The 18,215-nt window shown below is 33.2% G+C and overlaps 1 long non-coding RNA gene across 2 annotated transcripts in view; it reads left to right on the plus strand.

The window, feature by feature from the left end:
* The window catches only part of LOC140698072 (uncharacterized), a 175,736-nt gene that overhangs the window by 123,168 nt on the left and 34,353 nt on the right, over positions 1 to 18,215 (plus strand). For both annotated transcript variants that reach the window (XR_012075491.1, XR_012075492.1), the window contains exon 2: positions 7,638 to 7,758. This is a non-coding gene — a long non-coding RNA (uncharacterized lncRNA). The remainder of the gene's footprint in view (positions 1 to 7,637; positions 7,759 to 18,215) is intronic.

Genomic DNA, 18,215 nt, shown 5'->3' on the forward strand with positions numbered 1-18,215 from the left:
TTGTCAGCTAGAGTCAAATGCTTATTTAAAGTTCCTTTTCTTTAAGTCTTAGACTCTCCACTTATTTCCAGAGTTACGTAGGTCAGCACATCCCCCCCTGGTCTGCCCCCCATCCCTACAGTGAGGTTGTTTCATACATAAGCAGTATTCAGATTGTTCTCTCACGTTCTGCATTCCGTTCTGGATCCTTGGACTTCCTAAATAATTGTACACATTTAGCTTCATTCTTTGTGCTGTTAAGTTCTATGGGTTTTGACAAGTGCATAATGTCATGCATTCACCATTGCAGTATCCCAAATCCCCTGCATTTCACCTATTCAACTCTCCCCCATTCCCACTCCCAAGTTCCTGGCAAACACTGATTTTTAAAACTCTATAGTTTTGCCTTTTGCAGAAATTAACATAATTGGAATCATACAGTATGTTGTTTTTTCTGGCTGACTCTTTTCAGTTAGCAATGTGCATTTAAGATTCATTCATGTTTCTCATGTGTTGATAGCTCATTTCTTTTTTATTACTGAATAAAATTCAATTATATGAATGTATAATAATTTATTTATCCATTCACCTATTGAAAGACAACTTGATTGTCCTTAGGCAGTTATGAATAATATTGTTGAAAACATTCCTATTTAGATTTCTTGTGGTCATAAGTTTTCAATTCAATTGGTTAAATAGCTAGAAAGATTATTGCTGGATCGTTGAGTAATACTATGTTTAGATTTGTAAGAAAACTGTGAAAATGTCTTCCAAATTGGCTGTACCATTCTCAATTTTTTTTTTACATTTTTTATTGATTCATAATCATTTTACAGTGTTGTGTCAAATTCCAGTGTTCAGCACAATTTTTCAGTCATTCATGGACATATACACACTCATTGTCACATTTTTTCTCTGTGATTTATCATAACATTTTGTGTATATTTCCCTGTGCTATACAGTGTAATCTTGTTTATCTATTCTACAATTTTGAAATCCCAGTCTATCCCTTCCCACCCTCTACCCCCCCCCCGGTAACCACAAGTCTGTATTTTCTGTCCATGAATCTATTTCTGTCCTGTATTTATGCTTTGTTTTTGTTTGTTTTTGTTTTTTAGATTCCACATATGAGCGATCTCATATGGTATTTTTCTTTCTCTTTCTGGCTTACTTCACTTAGAATGACATTCTCTAGGATCATCCATGTTGCTGCAAATGGCATTATGTTGTCGGTTTTTATGGCTGAGTAGTATTCCATTGTATAAATATACCACTTCTTCTTTATCCAGTCACCTGTTGATGGACATTTAGGTTGTTTCCATGTTTTGGCTATTGTAAATAGTGCTGCTATGAACATTGGGGTGCAGGTGTCGTCCTGAAGTAGATTTCCTTCTGGGTACAAGCCCAGGAGTGGGATTCCTGGGTCATATGGTAAGTCTATTCCTAGTCTTTTGAGGAACCTCCACACTGTTTTCCATAGTGGCTGCACCAAACTGCATTCCCACCAGCAGTGTAGGAGGGTTCCCCTTTCTCCACAGCCTCTCCAGCATTTGTCATTTTTGGATTTTTGAACGACAGCCATTCTGACTGGTGTGAGGTGATACCTCATTGTAGTTTTGATTTGCATTTCTCTGATAATTAGTGATATTGAACATTTTTTCATGTGCTTTTTGATCATTTGTATGTCTTCCTTGGAGAGTTGCTTGTTTAGGTCTTCTGCCCATTTTTGGATTGGGTTGTTTATTTTTTCCTTATTGAGTCATATGAGCTGCTTATGTATTTTGGAGATCAAGCCTTTGTCGGTTTCACTTGCAAAAATTTTCTCCCATTCCGTAGGTTTTCTTCTTGTTTTATTTCTGGTTTCCTGTGCTCTGCAGAAGCTTGTAAGTTTCATTAGGTCCCATTTGTTTATTCTTGCTTTTATTTCTTCTAGGAGAAAATTTTTGAGTTATATGTCAGATAATGTTTTGCCTATGTTTTCCTCTAGGAGGTTTATTGTATCTTGTCTTATGTTTAAGTCTTTAATCCATTTTGAGTTGATTTTTGTATATGGTGTAAGGGTGTGTTCTAGCTTCATTGTTTTACATGCTGCTGTCCAGTTTTCCCAACACCATTTGCTGAAGAGACTGTCTTTATTCCATTGTATATTCTTGCCTCCTTTGTCGAAGATGAGTTGACCAAAAGTTTGTGGGTTCATTTCTGGGCTCTCTATTCTGTTCCATTGGTCTATATGTCTGTTTTGGTACCAATACCATGCTGTCTTGATGACTGTAGCTCTATAGTATTGTCTGAAGTCTGGGAGAGTTATTCCTCCAGCCTCTTTCTTTCTCTTTAGTAATGCTTTAGCAATTCTAGGTCTTTGATGGCTCCATATAAATTTTATTATGATTTGTTCTAGTTCTGTGAAATATGTCCTGGGTAATTGGATAGGGATTGCATTAAGTCTGTAGATTGCCTTGGGCAGTGTGACCATTTTAACAATATTGATTCTTCCAATCCACGAGCATGGAATATCTTTCCATTTTTTAAAGTCTTCTTTAATTTCCTTCATCAATGGTTTATAGTTTTCTGTGTATAATTCTTTCGCCTCCTTGGTTAGATTTATTCCCAGATATTTTATTACTTTGGGTGCTATTTTAAAGGGGATTGTTTCTTTACTTTCTTTTTCTGTTGATTTATCGTTAGTGTAAAGAAAGGCAACTGATTTTTGAACATTAATTTTGTAACCTGCTACCTTGCTGAATTCTTCGATCAGCCCTAGTAGCTTTTTTGTGGACCTTTTAGGGTTTTCTATATATAGTAACATGTCGTCAGCATATAATGACACTTTTACCTCTTCTTTTCCAATTTGGATCCCTTTTATTTCTTTCTCTTGCCTGATTGCTGTGGCTAGGACTTCCAGGACTATATTGAATAGGAGTGGTGATAGTGGGCATCCTTGTCTTGTCCCAGATTTTAGTGGGAAGCTTTTGAGTTTTTCACCGTTGAGAGCTATGCATTCTGAATTTTTATCAGTGATGAATGAGAGTCCTGTTGTTCCACATCCTCAAAAACATTTGATGGTGTCAGTTTTTTTTTTTTCATTATTTGTTGGATTTTAGCCATTTAATAGGTGTGTAGTAGTATCAAATTGTTTTAATTTGCTATTCCATATTGCTGAATAATGTTAAAAGTGTTTTCATATACTTATTTGCCATGAAGTATATAGTTTTTTGAAGCATCTGTTCAGATATTTTGCCCATTCAAAAATTGAATTGTTTTCTTACTGTTGCGTTTCAAGAGTTCTTTTCATATTTTGAATACAAGTGACTTATGGGAGACATGTTCTACAAGTATTTTCTCCCAGTTACTGACTTATGTTTTTATTCTCTTAACACTGTCTTGGCAGAGCAGAAGTTTTTACCTTTAATAAACTCCCAACTTACCATTTTCTAAAAATTTGGCTTTTGATACTGCATCTAAAAACTCATTGCCAAAACCAAAGTCATTTATTTTTCTCCAATGTTATAGAATAATATATTTTACATTTTTCATTTAGGTCTTTAATCCATTTTGGGTTAATTTTTGTAAAAGGTGCATAAGTCTGTGTTTAGATTCCTTTTTTCTCTTCCTTCCTTCTCTCTCTTTTTTGCTTTCTTTTCATTCTAGGTTCTACTTCTGGGTTCTCTACTTTGTTCCATTGATCTGTGGCTTCCTTTCACCAATATACTATGTTGTGTTGATTATATTGAAGTCATATAGAATCAGTCATCTGCTTTTTTTTTTTTAATAATTGTGTTGTGTATTCTAGGTCTTTTCCCTTTGCATATAAATTTTAGAATTAGTATTTCAATATTTATAAAATGCTGTTATTGGATTTTGATTAATAGTGCATTAATCTATTGATCAGATTGTCAAGAATGATAATCTTAACAGTATCATGTTCCAATCCATATTCATGGCATTTCTCCACATTTATTTAGCTCTTCTTTGAATTCTTTCATCAAAGTCTTACAATTCTTTACATATAGATCCTGTACTTATTTTGCTCATTTCTATAAGAATTTCATTTTGCAGGCAGTTGTTGTAAGTGGTATTTTTTTTAATTTCAAAATCCAGTTTTTATTGTTGACATATAGGTACACAATTAACATGTGTACATTACCCTTGTGTGTAATGCAACCTTGCTATAATCACTTATTAATTCTAATAGTTTTGTCATCGATTCTTTGGGGTTTTCTCTGCAGGTAATGTAGTCTCAGAACAAAAGTAGTTATTACCTTCTTCCAAATTTGTATACTTTTATATCCTTTTCTTGCTGTATCATGGTAGCTAGGACTTCTCATATGATGGTGAATAAGAGTGATGAGAAAGGAAATCCTTGTCTTGTTCCATATCTTAAGGGGAAATTGTCCAGTTACTCACTATTAAATATGAAGTTAGCCTTAGATTTATTATAGGTTTTTTTTTTAATAAAGTTCTTCAGTTCCCCTCTATTCTTAGTTTTCTGAGTTTAATCATGAATGGTCATTATATAACCTCCACTAATTTTCCTGCATCAAGGGATATGACCATATGATTTTTCTTCTTTAGTCTGTTGATGTGGGAAATTATATTAGTTGACTTTTGAACGTTGAACCAACCTTTCATATGTTGAATAAATTTTACTTTTTGTGGCATATAATTCTTTTTATACATTGTTGGAGGTGATTTATTAATTAATATATTGTTGCAGAGTTTCACATCTGTGTTCACATGGAATATGGGGCTTTAGTTTTCCTTCCTTGCAATGTCTTTATCTGATTTGGTATTAGGGTAATGCTGCCCTCATAGAATGAGTTGGAAATGTTCCCTCTGCTTCCATTTTCAGGAAGAGGTTGTGGAGAACTGGTATCATTTCTTTCTTAAATATTTGGTAAAGTTCATCAGTGAAACAATCTGAGCCTGGAGCGTACTTTTTTAGAAGGTCATTCATATCAATTCCATTTCTTCAGTAAATTTAGACCTATGCAATTATAGTGTGGTCTGAAAATCCATTCTAATTCATTTTTTTCACTTTGCTAATTTCTGTTTCTCTCTTTTTCATGCATACACAAGAAACAAATGCATATATGCCTTTATGTATGGACAAACAAATAAACAAAAACTATCGTTATTTCCTGTACACCCAGAGAAGGCCCTAGATAGCTAAGCATCTGCCCCATGTAACTCAAATATGTTCATCCCATTTGAAACATACGTCAACCTATTGCACTCAAAGCTGTCAGGCCAAAGTTTTCTGAACTTAGTATTTTAATGGCATTTCTCCTTTTGCTTTAGTTTCCTTGTGGTTGTCTTTACTTTGTAAATGTTGATGATTATATTTGCAACTCCAAAATTCCCTTTAAATTCTCTCTCTCTCTCTCTATTTCTTATTACTGTATTGACATTCTCTGCTTGATTGGACCTTGTCATCATACTTTTCTTTAATTCATTAAACATAGTTTCTTTTACTTCTCTGAACATATTTATAATAGTTATTTTAAAGTCTTTCTCTTTTAAGTCCAATATTTCAGTTCCTTTAAAAGCAGTTTCTATTGTTTGCTTATTTTTCTATGAATAGATCATACTTTCTTTTTTTCTGTATATCTCATGAGTTTTTATTTTTTTAAACCAGACATTTTTAGATAATATATTGTAGCAATATATACTGACAACATCTCCTCCCAAACTAGGGCTTGTTATTGTTGTTGTTTGTTGTTTAATTTTTTTAAATTATTTGGCTGAACTACTTGAATAAAGTTAATTTTCATCACATAGTGCAGCCTCTGACGTCACGCCTTATAATGTGCAGCATTAGGCATGTGCACAGTTTTCTTTACTTTCAGGATCAGTATGGTTTTGGCCAGGCTGTCTTGACTTTCTTTTTCCCTGATCTTTCCATTAATTTTCTGGCTGATCTGCCTCCTAGCTGTTAGCCTCTACTGATAGATATCTAACTGATCTATGTTTTCAACAGTGCCCTGGGCATTAGTTGCTCCTGACGGTCCTGATCACACAATTCCAATATGTGTGTGTGTGTTTGCAGGTAGGAGGTAGGGGTTCCCACTCATCCATTAAGCAATGTTCTGACACCAGCTAGGTGTCCTACACTTCATTCAACTACATTTTGACATTATTTACCAAGAGATAGATAGATCAGATCTCGCAGGTTGAGTGCAGTCCTGCAATAATATCTGCCTCTAGCCCCAAAACATACTTGGACCCCAGGTTGTCACCTCTGCTTCTGACCTACCTGCTATAGATTGAAGGTTCCAACTACTCCTTCCTCAGGTTCAATTAATTTGTTATAGTGGCTCACAGAACTCAGAGAAACATTTTACTTACTAGATAACTGGTTTATTATAAAAGAAAGTAACTCAGGAATAGCCAGATGGAAGAGATGCATAGGACAAGGAATGGGGAAAAGGCTTCCACACTCTTTCTGGGTGCATCACTCTCCTCCAATCTCCACTTTCAGCAACGAGGAAGCTCTCCAAACCCTATCCTTTTGGGTTTTTAGAGGCCTCATTACAAGTGCATGATTGATTAAATTATTGGTCATTGGTGATTGAACTCAATTTCCAACCTCTCTTCCCTCCTCCCAGAATCAGGAGGGTGGTATTGAAATTTCAAGCCTCCAAATACATGTTTGACTCCACTGGCAACCAGCACCTATTCCAATAGTCACCTCATTGGCATAACAAGAGATAGTTTTATCACTTTCATTACAAAGTTTGGAAATTATAAGGGTTTTAGGAGCTCTGTGCCAGAAAAGGGGACAAAAATCAAATTTATTTATATGTTATAATAAATAAAAATACCACATTCCATAACCTGATCTAATTAAGTTAGACCTCTTTTCGGAAACAGAGTGCTGCCAGTTTCAGGTTTTCTCGGGCTTCAAGAAGGTTCTTCTTAGCTGCCTTTTACAGGAAAAAGCCTTCTAGCTGATCTGTCATTTCTCTTATTGCTATTAATACGTTGGCACTACCAATCTTCACCTAATTTCTTACCTCTATGATTTACATTGTTTTTCAAAAATACCCTTAGAGCATGAATTCCACCAAGCTCTGAATTAGTTTAGAACTCTTAGAGTTGTGGAACTCTGTTTTCTTAAATTTTCCTTTCCTACTGGCAGAATCTTTGTGTTGATTCCTTCATAATCTTCATGTGAGGTGTGGACCTTAGCCCCTGGTCTCTGCTTGTCCCTTTTGGAAAGGAATCTCTGTTCTACAGTGAGCTGAAGTGGGGATGACTGGGGTCCAGTACTCATTCTGTTGTTGTTAGGGTAAAGCTTATGTTCTATGAATGGACACTCAGTGGAGGAAAGAACCCCAGTCCGTTTGGTCACATATGATTGTAACAGAGATTCTACAATACAGAGATGGGAAGGATGTCAGAAATGTTGGCAGCTTTCCTCTCCATAACACTTTATTGAGAGCTTGGAAATACTGTCTTCTTGGCTTCACCTGGACTAAAGCTTTTATCATGTTAGGCTGCAAAGATGTATGTGTCGTGGTGGGGGTAGTATATAGGAGTATATTATATAGCTCAAATACCACTGACTATCATTATCCTGAGATTTATTTGAGTTTCTTGATTAAATATTTTTCATGTGCTGTATTTCCTTTAAAATTTTTGTCATTTATAATTTTCAGCAGTTGAATGAATATTTCTCTCAGAAGATGGCCTGTCAAGCTCCTCCCACCACCATTCTGGAAGTTTCCAGCCCTTAAAATTTTTTCTGGACACAAACATAGAAGTCATCTGTGAATAAAGGTAGAATTACCTTTTTTATTTCTAATTCTATATGCCTTATATTTATTTTTTTCTTGCTTAATTACACTGAATGGGGTCTGAAAACAATGTTGAATAGACTTCATAAAAGGTCACATTATTTCTTCAGTTCTGACCTTAGGGAAAAGGCATTCATTTAGTATTTCACCATCAAGTACATTGTTACTGGTAGGTTTTTGATTTTGTGTTTTATGAAGTTGAGTAATTTCCTTCTTTCCCTAGTATTCTGACAGATTTTAACTTCTTGAAATGTATTAGCCTTTTTATTTTTTAATTTTTTAACTTTTTTTTATTGATTTATAATCATTTTACAATGTTGTGTCAAATTCCAGTGTAGAGCACAATTTTTCAGTTATACATGAACATATATATATTCATTGTCACATTTTTTTCTCTGGGAGCTACCATAGCATCTTGTATATATTTCCCTGTGCTTTACAGTATAATCTTGCTTATCTATTCTACAATTTTAAAATCCTGTCTATCCCTTCCCACCCTCCACCCCCTTGGCAACCACAAGTTTGTATTCTATGTCTATGAGTCTACTTCTGTTTTGTATTTATGCTTTGTTTTTTTGTTTTTGTTTTTTAGATTCCACATATGAGCGATCTCATATGGTATTTTTCTTTCTCTTTCTGGCTTACTTCACTTAGAATGACATTCTCTAGGAGCATCCATGTTGCTGCAAATGGCGTTATGTTTTGGTTTTTATAGCTGAATAGTATTCCATTGTATAAATATACCACATCTGCTTTATTCAGTCATCTGTCGATGGACATTTAAGCTGTTTCCATGTCTTTTGAAATGTATTAGCCTTTTTATATGTTGGATTTTGTACAGAATCTTTCATTAACATTTTTGCAACTGTGGTCATGAGTGATATTGAACTGCAAATTTCTTTCTTCCTTGGGAAATTTTGTTAGTTATGTTGCCACTTCCAGTTATGTATTTTCATATTTTTAGCCTTAGATACCAATTTACTCTGATACAATCAACTTTCATATGAGTCAGTGTAGGTTAATATATTATTTATAACATTAAAACAAATCTTAGTGGGTTAGAATAATAAAAGTTCATTTTACATTCATGCAGAGTTAATTGCATGAATTCTCCTGGATTGTCTTCACCCAATAGTGGCTAAATAATCCTGGCTCTTTCCACCTAATGACTCCTCAAAGCCTTCACTGGATCCTATACATCTATATAGGTAATAGGAAATAAATAAAGTAAAAGGAGAAAATCATTGGAATCTGTAGAAGCATACATCAATTTCTTCCCACTTTCTATTGGTATAACTAGACATTTATCCAAACTATCTCAAGTTAAACATTTTTTTTAACAAGGAATGAAAGTTAATTGGCAGAGAAATATGATATTAAATGGGACTTTATATCACTCCTATTATAGTATTAAATGGATCTCAAATGTAGTCCAAATTTATTCTGGGTCAGTTTAATGAAATGAAAAGTGTACCAAGAAAATACTTTAGGAAGATGAAAGAATTAAACAGTGATTTGTGTAGATTATCTATATGCCCTAAAGCAGAGATAGCCACATTTAAAGTAATTACCTGGATAAGTATTTCCACAAAAGGTAGACCTCTTTTGACCACAAATAATAACATTATCCCTAATACATAAATGAGGATTATGAATTTCTTTAAAACATAGTATGTTGTGTTAAGTTGAGTAAGGCTTTATGAAGAAAGATCAAAGCAACAGTTCCAATTTCTAAGGACCTAAACATCTTCCGGGGTCATATAAATCTGCTAACAGCAGATTTGTAAAACAAAATACAGTGGAGTAGAAATTATGAAGAATGTTCAGAAACACTATCATTTTGGCACTCTACAGAGTGAAATACACTTTAATAAAAACCACATTAAAATTACTAGAATATCAAAATACAATAACCTTCCCTCAAAAAAGAAAACTCCATAGGTAAAGATTTTATACTGAGAAAAAATATCTTAACATATTAGACCTTATTTCGGTTACTTATTGTCTATGAACTTATATTATTATAATATTCCAACTAAGGTTGTAATTTTACTTTGCATGGATCAAAATTATTCCTCATTAGTTAACTACATTGTTCAAGCACACATTATGCATGATTTCAAAATTATACTAAATAATAAATAGATAAATATAAGACCTTAGTAAATTTACACTTGAATTAAAGATGGAAATGAGTATTAAAGTGGAATGAAACATCTCACACTTTCAAAGTAATATTAAAACAGTCTATTTTTTGGTTGAATACTTACAGTGTAAAATTAAATTCCTGTTACCTCAGTCATATTAATATACAATGTAATAAATGACAAAGAAGCACACAAGAAAATGGTCTAACAGAAAGGCTTGCATTATAATGGTAAGAAGCAAAATAATATAGCAATCTCTCAGTCTGCTCCCAATACTTTTCAGCAATGTAATATATACCTAACCTAAATGTGCCTTAGGAGTAGTTAATATTTGTGCTTTTAAATTGCCTACTAGGGTATAGTAAGCACTGCATTTGTATGTCTTAAATTAAAAAAAAAATAGGGATGGGAGGAAGAGTGTAAGAGAGAGATGGAGTCAGGTTTGGAGTCAGGTTTACTGCTCATTTATATCACAGTCCAAGGTGAGCAGCAAGTGGAAGGGATGTCCTTTCTCATAGATGCACTCCAGGCTTCTAACTTGGGGTTTTACCATCCCCTAGGGTTTTAGAGTCTCAGATGAATCCTCTGAATCGTGTTGGCAGTCATGATAAGAAAGAGAGAAAGGAAGAGGAAACAAAAGAAACTTAAAAGCCAGGCCAGAAGTGGTATTGATTATTTCCACTCACATTCCACAGACCAGACTCTTTTGGTTGAAATTTAAACGGTAAGAATCAAAACGTTTCAGACAAAAATTTATTGAAAAAATTCAAAACAGAAGACAATTGTATCACAATTTTGAAACCTGAATCAAATATCCTTAAGCAAGCATTTGCACTTATAGAAAGAAAAGAAAGAAAGAAAGAAACAAACAAACAAACAAACAAAGCAGAAACAACCTCATGTAAGAAACTCACCAGAGGACTGGATAAAAAGCAGGAAGATACAAAATGAATCGACTAAAATTAGCTGAAAATTAGCTGAAATTAATAGATGAAATACAAAATCATTAAAAAATGAAATAATAAATTTCAATGTGATCAAGTTAGGTTTGAGCAAAAATCTAATTAGAAGAGTTGAGGAAATGAATATAGTCAATAGAGTGGAAACAGAAAATAATAATTTGAGAGGGAAAATGGATCAGACAGAACATTATAGATATTTTGATAACATGAGAAGATTTGACATAGTATCTTGGAGTCTGTGATGCATTAAAATTAAAGAATGGGGGAAAAAAGCTAATTTTTAAGATGGAGTATAAGAAAATTTTTTAAAACAGTAGAAGATCTGAATCTACAAGTTTTAAATAGTCCCTCTTACTCTGGGAAATTTGACCTGAGATGGTCTATTTCAAGATAAATAAGTAAAACTTTTGGGACTTAGGTGAAGGTAAAGGTTTATTTTATGGATGTCAAGGAGAAAAGTTGTATTAGTTTACAAAGAAGAGAAAATCAGGTTGGTATCAGTATTTTTGCAGCAGTACACAAGTCTGGACAAAAATGGAGATGCCTTTTCAAGGAACTCAAGAAAACAAAATGTAAGTCAAGAATTTATAACCATCCAAGATGTCCTCCTTTAACGAGTCTCCAGAGGTCAGTTTTTTCATAGGCAAGGACACAAAAATTAACAGTACTCTTTTATCCTTTCAGAGAAAACTTGCAGAACATGAACTTTATTCAATTGAGAAATAATTGGAAAAGGACAGTTAAAGAATAGCTATAGTAGAATCCTCAGTTTTTATCTTGGTACTTGGCCACATAGTAAAGTTTGCATTTCTCAGTTTTCCTTCTGCATAATTACGGTCCTGTTCAAGACAATGGGATATAAACAGAAATAGTGTGTGGCAGCTCTACAATGTATCTTTAAAGTGATTGGTCATGCCATTGTCTCCTTTATTTCTTCTTCTGTTTGTCTGGAGCACTGATGTAATAGCTAGAACTGAAAGAGCTTTGTTGGACTGGGTGGACAAAGAGGCCATGCATCATAGAGAACCAAGTTAGAAGGAGCTAGGTACCTGACAGTACAGAATCTTACATGTAGACCTCAGAGTGCATACATGATATGAGAGATAATATATTTCTAACTTTTTAAAAAATGTTTAGTTGGGGTTTCTAAGACTAGAAATAAAATCTAATTCTAATTAATACAGAGACAGTCCATATAATCCTTGCAGGTCATTTATATCATGTCCAGTATTATCCTAAGCATAAGCAGAAACAAGCATGGTTTTGCTGGTAGAGTTACTGGGAGGAGGGGAATAAAATTTACCACGGTTCTCAGTCATCCGAAAAAAATGAATTTCTAATGGGGGATTGAGAGTGTGATACAAACAGAAGCTTTTATTAGTGAAGTAAAAAAGTAGTAAAATATAGTATACCCCCAAGAACTGGGGACAGGCCAATCCAAGGGAGGAAAGATGGCACCACTCCTTTGTTTTTCCTGTTCTTATATCCTGGCTTTGAGGGCATTTTCGTGATTGATTGATTCCTGGCTCAGGTTCCTTGTGCTCAGACATGCCCATCTCTTTTACTCCTGTTCTTCCCATGATGCACACGGAGAAAACTACTGGAGGGAGCACAAACTGTAAATGTTAACTGCATTATAATGAGCATTGGGTCAAGTTAAGCCTGGTCCTTCTCTCTACTGTGTAGCAACAGTGTTTGATTCTAGCCAGCTTCTTTGCTGGCCCTCATTTAGAGAAAATACAAGATTTTGGAGCCCCTTATCCCAAGCACAGGTATACTTTTATTTTCAAGGTTGCTCCCTCCCCTTTCCTCTCCCCTTGCCTGGTGGGTGCTCATTTTTATATAACTGCCTAATAGAAGAAGGAGCCATTTACTGATCAGGGAACTACTGGTCAGTTAACAGTGGAAGTGGATAAGAAAAATTTAGTTGAATTTTCATGGTTACTTTGGGTAAACCTGAGGGCCCTACCTGTTGAGAATTTTTGCCAAACTAAAAGGGCCATAGGTTTGCCTAGGTAGCTGCAACTGACAGCTGGGCAAAGAGTGTGGTCAGAAAGGCAGTATTTTACTATCGAGTAATTTTAGTAGTAATGTCTTTTTTATTGAAAATGTTAACCTTCCATTTATAAAATAAATCTCATGGGGTGCTATATTTACATATATGATGGCAATAAAAAAATAAGAAACAGAGGAGGATTCTGTCAGCTTTAATTTTTGCAAATCTTTTTAAGATAAACGTAGGATGATGAAAATGAAATGCCAGCGTAATGTTTCAGGAAATGAATTTTAGCAATTCAAGTATAAAATAGTTATTTTTTTTAAATAGCAAACTTCATGCTAATGGTAAGCAAAGTTTTGTTCATTGTGTTTTGAATTAATTCGTTTTCTTTAATTTTCTGAGTTCTCTTGTTTGTAATATTTGTTTTGTTGTCTCCTGTGATGTTTCCCCAACTTTACTATTAAAATAAACTAGACTAGCAATAAAAACTCCAGTGAAAGAACACACTGAGTTTAGGTGACTTGATATTTTTTTCTAACCCTAAGACTGGCATCAGTCGAGTTTCAGCCAAATCAAGGTTCTAACTAAAGGCAGCCAGGGAAGGCAGTTCTTTTTTTCCCTGAGATCTTGGTTTGGAAAAGCATGCATGACAAAGTTCTAGAATAGAGATCTTAAACATAATCTTGTATCCTGTGGGACAGACAGATGGATGTTGGGAGTGTTCCTAAATAGAGAATAGCTTTGGTTTGCTTTGCTTGCTTGCTTGCATCCTTCCTTCCTTCCTTTCTTTTTCTTTCTTTCTCTCTCTCTCTTTTTTACTGTTTTGCATCATTCTGAAAACAAGTATTTATATCAAATATTTAGATAATGTTTTAAACCAGTAAGAGCACAATTTGCTCCTGTGTAATCTTTATGCCTGCCATATTATAATGTTTGTAACATTTCCAAATGATAACCTTTTGCAACTCATGCTCTGCAATTAAAATCACAGACCTTTGTTCAAATAGGTTAGGTCTGGCATAAATTGAATTATATCAAACAAAAAAAAGTTCTGTAAAGATTATATGTTCTTTTATGCTTTCATAACTGAATTTGATAGAACATAAAAATTTCAATACATCTTTTTGGTCGCAGTTCTAACTTATGAGCACTTGAAAATGAAGACAATTGTAACACATAGTATGGAGAGGTTTTTTTTTTTTGGCATGAGAAGATGTGTTGACTTGGAATTGTTAGAATTTTAACAAAATAGAAACTTCAAATCTTTGACATGGCAACAAGAAATAAAGTTCTACTTGTTTAGTAAAACAAAGCAGTAAAACACTAAAAACAAAAAAAGAAAGAAACAACAAAAAAGAAGCTTCATGTTTCTTCAGGGGTGGAGAACTTTCATGCTGAACATAGATACAAGTTTGCTTTTTTAAAGGAGCTTTACATACTGGTATATCATCTAGCACCGTGTTACAGTGTTCTCTAAATCGATGTTAGCAACAAAATCATAGAAAAATTCTCAACAGAATCTTGCACTTTGTTCTGCTTCTTTCTCTTCTCCAAGTTTTCAGTGTCAATCACTGCCTTTTTGAGAGTCTTTGTCAAGAAATGGGTGCTAACTGTATTATTATTTCATAAAACTTATTCATTAAGTACTTGGGTGAGAAGCTTGCTTTGTTATTATTTTCTGTTACTGTGCATGGTTGAGCATCACCATCAGATCCTTAAATGCCAGTTTTAAAATAAAATATATTTTCTTCTTATACAACACAATTTGACCCTGGAAAATGATACTGTTTATGAGACTAAAATATTGATGTGTGTTCAAAACAAATTATTAAATTATACACTTATAGGAAAATCACAAGAATTTTCATTTTCTCATATATTCATAATAGCTGGAGTACATACATAACTTATTACATAGTGTATCTTCATTGATTTTTAAATTTGTATATAGAGTACCAGTATATAGATATTCAATAGAATATAATATGGAGTATTGAATATTTTACAAAAATCCATGTCTTATCTCTAAAATGGAAGGCCTCATTTGAAAAACAGAAATCTCTTTTCACAGTAAGAACAATCTTTCTCAAAGACCATATCAAAAAAGAGCTAATTTTTTGGCATATACAAGGTGTATTTATAGCAGGACTATGTGTTTGAAAATATAAGAAATGCACTAAAATATTTGTAGAAAGGAAATTATCCTAATTCCCTGCAGTATTAGCATTTATAGGTAGTTTACCTAAAATCCTCCAGAATTTTTGAAACATGAAACAGAACAGATAGTGCTATTTTATAAACATTATATTGTTAGTAGGAGGAATGGCATACTCTAAGAATTATTTCTAAAAGTTTGTTTTATTCTACTCTGAATGTATTTGAGTTCCTGAAAACATTATGCATAAAGAGGAAGTAAAAACCAGAAGCCTCATTTAAAATTTTTTTTTGTTTTTAAGTAATTCCATTGTTTATTATAATGGACCATCTCAAATGATTATTCACTGATGACATATTTGTGGGCAAATTATTTTTTTCTAGAAATTGTAGAAGATTAACAAAGAAATACCCATAAAATGTTGAAGAGTTGTTACTAAAATTATTTCTAAAATATATAAGGAGTTTATAAAAATTTTTTTTCTCTTTCCATGTGCTGGAAATTGATTGTCTTAAAACATTAGAGTTTCTTATGCTTCTCTGCTACTGGGAAAAGAAGACTTTGATTATTGGCATATCATTGTTAATGTGTCAACCTATGACTTGTTTAATCATTGTTATGAAGAATAAGCTACTATATAAATGAAATGATCAGTAAAGAAATAATGAAAATGTAAATAAAAAGTGATTGTTAGATGCATGAAAAGAAGCACAAAAATTTATGATTCATGAATAATTATTGTTATTTTATTCTCATTTTTAGTTAGAAAAATTAATTTTATATTGAAAATACCATCCTCTGATGAGTATAGAAATATTCAAGTCTTGGACAAAGTATGTAAACTCTTAGAGGTCAAAGAGATCATAAACATATCTCCCTTAATCACTATTGTAAAGATAATTGAGAGTGGCTTCTATGGTTGCTACTGATGAAGATGATGATAGAGAATCATGATGAACCTGTGGAAGTACTGTGGGTAAAGCAAAAATTTGAAAGGCGCTTTAAGAATGCAACTAAAAATAAAAAACCCAAAATCTGGAGAGGATGTGGAGAAAAGGGAACCCTCCCTACACTGTGGATGGGAATGTAAATCAGTGCAGCCACTATATGGAATACAATATGGAGTTTCCCTAAAAAACTAAAAATAGAGTTGCCATATGATCCGACAATCCCACTTGGCATGTATCTGCAGAAAACTCTACTTGGAAGGGATACATGCACTCCACTGTTTGTAGCAGCAGTTCGTAGCACAGTGTTAATAACAATAAATACTTCAGCTTTTCAAAATGTTTATATAATCAAATGCTGGTTACAAGCTGATAAGTTTTAAGGTATATTATCACACAACAATAGATTAATAGACTAACAATACAGTAATCATCATTTCTGTTTTTAATTCCTTGTTTAGGAAACAGACTAAAAATTCCAAAATATATATTTACTTACTGCAGATACTAGTTTCTGGTGTGAGAGCCACTATCAAATTTTTAGTACTTCTTTCTTTACCTTTCTTTCCCCAGGGGATGCCCCTGTTAGCAATTTCTCCAAGTTTTACAGTAAGGCACATAGTCACTGGTTGTATCCCCTCACTCAGGTTAAAATTCTGGATTTCATCAAGTCTGTCCCTGCCCCTGAATAACTTATTAACTGATATTAGCTCATTAATTATTTTCTTTTACTTATGATCATATATCTACGGAAACCTACTAAATTAAGGCATTGTGATTGGTTTTCCAAATGAAAAGAATAACTTATTCCTGAATTTAGTAATATTATTGTTTAGGGGGGAAGAAACCTATTCTAACAAAAGTATGCTGGAATAAATGTAATATTAATAGTAATGATAATAATAAAATAGTTAGTATTATATAGTTCTTACTAAGTTCCAGACATTGTTATAAAATATTTAATTTATTTTATGCCTTTCTTCAGAGAGGGGAACTTAAGTCATAGAGATTAAATAACTTGACCAAGGTCATCAATCAAGCCACTATATTATATGGCAGTGAAAAATATGCCTGGGAATCAGAGAAGTTTCATATTGGGAAGTGACATCAGAACTGGATCTTAGACCATTTAATATTAAGATGGGAAAACACAAGAGAGAAGAATGTTATGTTATCTTGAAAATTTATGACTCATTCTGGGAACTGGAAAGTTAGTAAAAAGGTAGTTTGAAATGAGGAATGGAGATTTTTTCATAATGATGACTTCAATATTAAGTCAAAGAATTACTAGAAAATATGAGAGAAATAAATTAATTAGGATGATATTAACATTGTCTTTATGAAGAATTATTGGAAATTTGAATTAAGGCAGGAGCAGTGAAGGTGAAGAGATGGGTTTTAGAGATAATTATGAAGCTACTGACTGGATGGAATCAGAGAGTGAGAATATGGAAGGACTGAAGAATAAATACAGGGCAAGGGAGCAGACAAGACATATGAAATAAGTACATGGAAACAAATTCCTGACATGAGTTCACAAATGTTGGATTCTAAGAATCTTTATTCTGTAAAGCAGAGACAATGTTCACTACCTAAAATATTGATTCCAGCATGTCTCACAGCAGCATTTCTTAAATTAACTATTGTAGTAGCATAATCAAGTGAATACATAGGGTGTCTGGGGTCTACTTTGGGATCTTGGAGATTGAATTTCCATTAATTGTAAAATTATTTTTAACAGCATAAAGAAACTTCTCCTTTGTACATATAACTAACTGTTTTGATGGTCTAAAATATTGTGGCTTTGATATTTATTTATTATTTCAATAAACTAAGAAATGACAACTTTTCAACTCTAGTGAATATTATTTGAAAAGTAAAGTAAGTTGTCTGAAGGTAGGCAGTACAAAATCATGAAAAAAAAAGCATTTGAGTCTTACCCAAGCTTTACTGAAAGAGTTGAAGCATCTAGGAAATTAGTTTGAAATTTGTAGTTAAAGTGGAGATATAAAGATACATTATCTACTTGAGTGATTGTAAGTTTAACAACCAACTTTCTGCATATGATTTTGCTTCCTGTCAATATATACTTTTCAGTAGTTCTGGGATAATAATTAGGTTTCTCATAGTGAATTAGAGTTTTGTTTAAGAAGTAAGCCTTTGTGTAATCTTGCTGTTTTTTCTCCTGAGCTAGTATCAAATGATAAATATTCATCATTTAATAAAGGTG

The sequence above is a fragment of the Vicugna pacos genome, chromosome 1 (assembly GCF_048564905.1).
Source record: "Vicugna pacos chromosome 1, VicPac4, whole genome shotgun sequence".
Taxonomy (NCBI): domain Eukaryota; kingdom Metazoa; phylum Chordata; class Mammalia; order Artiodactyla; family Camelidae; genus Vicugna; species Vicugna pacos.